Source organism: Coenobita brevimanus, chromosome 81 (genome assembly GCF_032717465.1).
Source record: "Coenobita brevimanus isolate Jiangsu-jjx chromosome 81, ASM3271746v2, whole genome shotgun sequence".
Taxonomy (NCBI): Eukaryota; Metazoa; Arthropoda; class Malacostraca; order Decapoda; family Coenobitidae; genus Coenobita; species Coenobita brevimanus.
This window is the reverse complement of record NC_137034.1, coordinates 13,763,243-13,770,656: the sequence shown is the minus strand read 5'-3', so window position 1 is coordinate 13,770,656 and position 7,414 is coordinate 13,763,243. Positions and strand designations below refer to the sequence as shown.

At 40.8% G+C, this 7,414-nt stretch overlaps 1 protein-coding gene across 1 annotated transcript in view; it reads left to right on the top strand.

Moving 5' to 3' along the window:
- Positions 1–7,414, top strand: part of LOC145409490 (uncharacterized) — a 76,294-nt gene that overhangs the window by 5,359 nt on the left and 63,521 nt on the right. The gene's annotated exons all lie outside the window — the stretch shown is intronic.

Here is a 7,414-nt window from a genome sequence, read left to right as displayed (position 1 = left end):
CACACCGTCCATGTGACCTAAAGTCTTGGGGCACCACTCGTAGGAGTCCCTTCACACTGGGATCTGAAAGAAAGATATATCATGTTAATAATTACAGTGTCACACATAGGGTAGTCGATATATATCGCTCCTCTTACACTCCCCTGGGCGATTTCTCATGTGCTGCGGGAATGGCGCAGTCAGGGATATTAATGTCCACTCAGCATCGTTTATTCATTTCCCACTGCCACAGTCACGCCCACACCAGTATACTGAGCCATCCCTGCAGCATATAAGATCATAAGGTACCGTCACACAAGGTTCTAGAGAAGTGCTATTTACGGACGACCCTGGATTTCACGTGTGCACTGACAAATAATCTCCTACCGACCTTCCTTGCTTCTCCTTCACTTCACAGCCTGCCTTCCTTAGATCCTTCTTTCCTTCCTTCCTACATTCTTTCTTTCATTCTTTCCTTCCTTCTTTCTTTCTTTCCTTCTTTCTTTCTTTCTTTATTTATTTCCTTCTTTCTTTCTTTCCTTCTTTCTTTCTTTCCTTCTTTCTTTCTTTCTTTCTTTCCTTTCTTCCTTCCTTCCTTCTTTCTTTCCATTATTAACCCATTGATTCCGATGGCATAGTTTTAATGTTATTCTTGGTACCTCCAGATGATTTATTTCATTTTAAGAAAACCCTATATGACTGGGAGGATTAATGTAGCCTATATCTAATTCGAAAAAGTCTCACCCAGATAAAGTCGACTCGAGGATGTAGGTAAAATTAAATAAAAAATATCACTAGATTGAAGGTGTTAAATAATATAGAAAACATTATCCAATAAGGCCCATCAGGACAGTCATACCTCTAACATTTTCACATCCACTCAGATTCAGACATGACAATTCAGATCCATTTTCAGTCACGTTCAGCTCCAAACAGGTTAATTCAGAGCCTTTACGTCCAGTCCGACTCAGATAGATCAGTTTATGCTTAGTCAATTCAGATTAGCACTACACACAGAGGGAGGAAGGAACGGAATGTTATTTGGTGGACAGAGTGGGGTGGGAGGGGGAAAGGAGGGGAAAGTATAGTCGATTAAGATTGTGGTGGTGGTGTTGGTGGTGGTAGGGGAGGTTAATGTTGGTGGGGGGAGGAGAGAGGGAAAGTATACACAATTAAGATGGTGGTGGTGGTTGTGGTGGTGGTGGTGGTGGTGGTGGTGGAGCAGGGTGGGGCAGTATACCTGGTAAGATGGTTGTGATGGTGGTGGTGGGGCAGGGAGGGGCAGTATACTTGGTTATGATGGTGGTGGTGATGGTGGTGGTGGTGGGGCAGGAAGGGGCAGTTTACATGGATATGATGGTGGTGGTGGTGGTGGTGGGGCAGGGAGGGGCAGTATACTTGTTAAGATGGTGGTGATGATGGTGGTGCTGGTGGGGCAGGGAGGGGCAGTATACTTAGTTATCATTGTGGTGGTGATGGTGGTGGTGGTGGGGCAGAGAGGGGCAGTATACTTGGTTAAGATGGTGGTGGTGGAGGGAGTGGCAATATACTTGGTGAAGATGGTGGTGGTGGTGTTGGGGCAGGGAGAGACAGTATACATGGTTAAGATGGCTGTGGTGGTGGTGGGCAGGGAGGGGCAGTATACTTGGTTAAGATGGTGGTGGTGGTGTTGGTGGGGCTGGGAGGGGCAGTATACTTGGTCAAGATGGTGGCTTTGGTGGCGGGGCAGGGAGGGGCAGTATACTTGGCTAAGATGGTGGTGGTGGTGGTGAGGGGGCAAGAAGGGGACAGTATAGTTTGTTAAGATGATGGTGGTGGGGCAGGGACGAGCAGTCCGTATAGTCCTATAAGCGTGTTATTATATATACATTGGACGGTATGGATGCGGTGAAGAAGTCACTCTCGCTCTGGTAATGTCTTAACGTAACATATTCTTGATGCCGCCAGATGCTTGATTTAGATCAGAAAATAACTTATTTTTAAGGGGTTAATTATTGCCAAACCTTATAGTTCGAAAAATCGCTCCAAAATTATAGGAAATAGCATGGAGTTAGTGAGAACTGAATATACAGAATTCATCATTCAAAAAGCTAAATTAGAATTCATTGGAATACACACACACACACACACACACACACACACACACACACACACACACACACACACACACACACACACACACCAGCATCAGTCACACGGATAAGTACACTGAATAGCCAGTTGTGTGGTCAGTTAGATGACAGCGATTCCACAATACGACAAACAACTTGACCGTTTGGTAGCCTGATATAAGGAATCAGTATTCATTTTAAAAAATCATCTTAAGAATCTCTGTGAATATGGCGTAAGTCTCTAGCGATCATCTACAGTAAATGGAGGTCTCTGCACTGTCCTGGAGGGTCTAAGGGCAATGCAAAGCGTTAATTTCATTTTGACTAATCAGTAATTCAGTGACAAAGGCATTTCTAGGGTCTGGCAATCAAGGAGCATAAGGCTGTAGGAGCAAAACTACGTATGGTACACTGTTGGGCATATATATATATATATATATATATATATATATATATATATATATATATATATATATATATATATATATATATATATATATTAATAGATAACGAACGGAGGAAGGAAAAACAAAGGGAAAAAAATAAGTCCATGTGCCTTTGGCATCCTCCATTCATAAAATATTTATAACAATTGGATTTGAATTGAAGTGGATTAAATGTTTATGGGAAACAACTCTCAGGAAGTGAATTCCAGATAGTAGTAGTTCTGGGGATAAATGAATTTTGATAAGCAGATGTTCTGCATCGCGGGGGAGAGTGTGAATTCATGGGCACTCCCAGCTGCCCGAGTATTTCGGGAGAGAATGTGAAGGGGAGGAACAATTGAAGCCAGTTCGTCTGAACACTTACGGTAAAAATATCTATAAAATAATGCTGAAGAAGCAACATTTCTAAGTATTGATAATGGAGGAAGGTCTTGCGTGATGGCAGGATTATTGATTAATCTAATGGCTTTATTTTGAATTTTGTCCAACTGCCTCAATGCAGCCGCTCCAAATCCACTCCACAGTGGTGAACAGTATTCGATCTGAGAACGCACATGACTTTTGTATATTGTGGCCATCTGCTCGTCAGTGAAGAACTCACGAACTCTGTACATAAGTCCCAATTTTTTGGAAGCATTTTTAGCAAGGGATTTAACATAAGCTGTCCAGCTTAGGTTGAGGTTTAGAGTAACACCTAGGATATCAGTTGTAGTGGATATGGGAATACTGACATCATTTAAAATTATGTGAGAGTCTGAGGGATTCTTTCTGTTGGAGAAATTAATGTGTTTAGGTTTCTGAGCATTAAATGAGACCAGATTTTTTTGTCCCCACTGATTAATTTTAGAAAGGTCCTGGTTCAGAGAAATTGCTCTGTTTATTTGGGAATTTATAGTATCGAATTGTGTAAAGGAGGTACTAAATATGAAAGAACTATGACGGGTAGAGTCATCAGCATAAGAGTGTACTGGGTTGTGAATGACAGATAGGAGGTCATTTCTATGAATGAGAAAGAGGGTTGGCGCCAAAACTGATCCCTGAGGTACGCCAGCATTTATGGAATGAAACTGAGAATAAATACCATCTACCATGACCCATATTTTTCAACTGTGAAGGTAAGAAGAAATTAGAGGAACCAGCGAATCAAGGCCATAGTGTGACATCTTAGACAATAAGGCCTGGTGCCATGCTCCATCAAATGCTTTTGATATATCTAGTGCTATTGTGCATGATAACCGTGTTGTTCTATTGTTTTGTTAATCTGATGAGTAATAAGGCAAAGAATGTCTACAGTTGAAAGTTCTTGTCTAAATCCATACTGCCGATCATTGATTAATTTATTGATTTCTAGATGCTTGATTATGTGTTTGTTAATTAGCGTCTCAAAAACTTTACCGAGAATGGAAGTTATTGCAATTGGTCTATAGTTTGATGCATCAGAAGTTGCGCCCTTTTTAGGAACAGGATAGATATTTGCTTCTTTCCAAGAGGCTGGAAAACTTGAGGTACAGATGCATAAGGGGAAAATTTTGCCAATACAGGAGCGAACACTGAGGAGTAATTTTTAAGTACTATTGAAGGAATTTCATCTGGACCAGTAGCTTTGTCTGCTGAGAGATTCTGTAATACAGCTTGTACGTATCTGGTGTGAATCATGAATGGAGGTATTTGAGGGGAATCAAAATCAAGTTCAGGAATATTGTAATTTTCTGTATTTATGGTTGAGTTTGTTTTAAAAAAAAATGTCAACAAGAAGTTTGGCTTTTCTGCATGGGTCACTTATTAGATTTCCATTGGGGGAATGTAAAGGTGGAATGGAAGAGGTAGTGAAGTTAGTTTTGAATGAATTAAGGGTTGACCAGAATATTTTGTTATCATTTGGGTTGTTTAGTAGTTTGTTAGCCTGTCCATGCAAAAAGTTTGATTTAGAAAGATTGATGATAGTTTTAGCATGGTTTCTGATTATTTCTATAATAGTTAATGTCTACTTTGTTTTTGGTCCTTGTTCAAGTGTTATAGGCTATTGTTTTATGTTCTGTTACTCAAGCAAAATTGTGGTCAAACCATTTAGGAGAATTACATCTTGTTCTGTAACTATGATGGGGAATGAATGTTTCCATGCAGACTTTAATGAAATCCTGTATGTGGCCCAATGTGGAATTTACACCTTGGGAGGAAAAGGAGGTCCAAGGAACAACCAAGAAAAAATTATGGACTCTGTCCTAGTCTGTCCTGTCGTAGTGCCATTTAGTCACCACGACCTGTTCAGAGCAGGAAGGTGTGGTAGGTGTTAAACTGGTGGCTTGAATCAGACAATGATCCGAGGATCCGAGGGGGGACTTCACTTCGACACTATAATTATCTGAATTGGTTGTTAGAAATAAGTCCAATAGTTGGGGATTTTGATCGGGGTTGTCTGGTACACGGGTGGGTTGACTGACTAACTGGGTGAGATGAAATGAGTCTGCAAATAACTCACATTCAAGACCAGAGTCATCAGTTCTGGCTGAATAAGAGAGCCATTCAACATTATGGACACTAAAATCACCCAGAATAGTAATTTCTGATGCAGTATTGATGCTGAGGACACTTAGTTGTGAAGACAACTCCTTCTATATGGTATGGCACCATTTAAAGAACAAGGTAAGGATAGCAAAAAAGAGGTGTTTTCTGAATTAAGTTTAATTAGGCATAAAACTGTCATCTCCATCCTGCACATTGAACTATAACAAGATATTATTAATGGAATATGGTGTTAGTAACGAGTAAGTGCTAAGGAAGGATGTAGAGCCGTAGTACTGCATTTTTCTCCCACTGTTCTATGTGATATATGTTGCAAAGGGACAATAATATCCATTAAATTAAAGTTAATGAATTATGGTAATGGAGGCGAGGTATATATAAATCAATTCACATGACAACAAATAACCATTAGAAGTAACATTTATCACATAATGAAAGGAATGAGAAGGACATATGTAAGAAATTTGGACTAACAGTGATAAGACGTTATAGCTCCAGGTTCATGTAAATCGTGAACCCAGTGAACTTAAGAATAACTCTTCTGGGTCCATATTCTCGTTGAGTAAGGAAGCTCCTTAACACTTCTTCCTTAGTGAGCTAGTTTTGGATATAGCTGATTAATATTCTTTTGTACGTTATGAAAAGGATGGATATACTGGAAAGATTTATGCAACACAGAGGATGATATTAAGACGTAATAAAGAAAATTTATCACTTGCAAGAAGGTGATTAAGCATTTCCTTAAACGACGAGAATATGGGCCGTGGAGTCCACCATCCTACTACTGAGAGATAGGGAAGTAGTTAAGGAACATTTGTATAACCAGGCAGTTGAGCCACCTGGTTATCACCCGCCTAGTGAGGTGATAATGTCATCGCCTGCATCTGTATGTCTGGCTGTTAGCAAAACACCTCAAAATCAAGTGAGTAAATTGTATCCCAACTTTGAAGGCGGTATCCCGGATGTCCTGTTTGTTAATAATTCTGGAAAAGCTTCAATTATAATCCCCCGACTGCCAGAAAATTTTGTAAGAATTACACTCTAACTTTATCTTTTAGTTTGTGATTATTCATCACCTTCTTTCGTCCGTTCAATGAAGAGAACAACTATTTAACAGATAATTATTAGAAATAATTCAAATGCCTGTTATACTCCATGACTGTCACCAGCACAATACCCCTGACTTCAGGCTTCTGAGTGCTAGGGTGATATTTAACTAGGAGTACATAGCAAAATCCTAGGACCTTTTTTTTTTCTTCATTTTTAACGAAACTGCAATGATATGCCTCCGATTGCCAGAGGATTACTGGTTTAGTTTTTAGTGACTGTGGGCAACACGCAGCCATTGGCCAATGTTTTGGCTTTAATTATATCAGTGCCACCACATGAAGGCATCCCTTTCCAGCGTCCAGTGGAATGGAATGGTCTGGAATATGAACGGCTGAAACAAGAACGAATGGAAAGGGAATGGCTGGAATGTGAACTGGAATGGGTATGACTGGACTGGAAATAACTGGAATGAGAACGATTGGAACGGGAACGGATGAGAGGCAATCAGTGGACGAGGGCGTAATGGCCAAGTGGAAACCAGGTAGTCTCTCTCTCTCTCTCTCTCTCTCTCTCTGGGGGGGGCGGTAGCACAGTGGTAGCGCGCTGAGCTTGTGATCGGGAGGTCGCAAGTTCGAGCCTCACCCGGGCTACCGTTGCCGGGAGGGGTAGCTCCCTCCTGTAACCCCAGCGGGGCTATATGGCCATAGTTGCCTAGCTTGGGGAATTCATTTCTCCATTTTCTCTGTCTGTCTGTCTGTCTCTGTCTCTCTCTCTCTCTCTCTCTCTCTCTCTCTCTCTCTCTCTCTCTCAAGTCACATTTCCGAAGCCAAAATGTTAAATATTCAAAGAATTATTAATATTCATTTCCTGTACTTCACCACACATCACCTCCTGCATACAATACTCTCACCACACTTCTCTACTACAACACCACACCACACCACACCACACCACACCAAAACAATACGCATTACCTCCACACTACACGACTTTTCTTCTTCCTCTTTCTTCATATTCGTACATTCTTTTTCTTATTCAGCCCAGCTTTGATGAAATGTTTATTGTCTCTCTCTCCCTCTCTATTCATCTGTATACCTATCTATCTATCTACCCATCTATCTCCATGACACACCACACTATCCCATCCACACCAAAATAACACATTTTCACCACGCTACCTTACATACAACATTATTACGTGTTTCAGTCACTATCACCATGAATCCCATCCACTTTCCACCATCCCACAAAGCACCATTCCTAACCACTCAACTCCACACCACACTATACCACACCTTACAATTC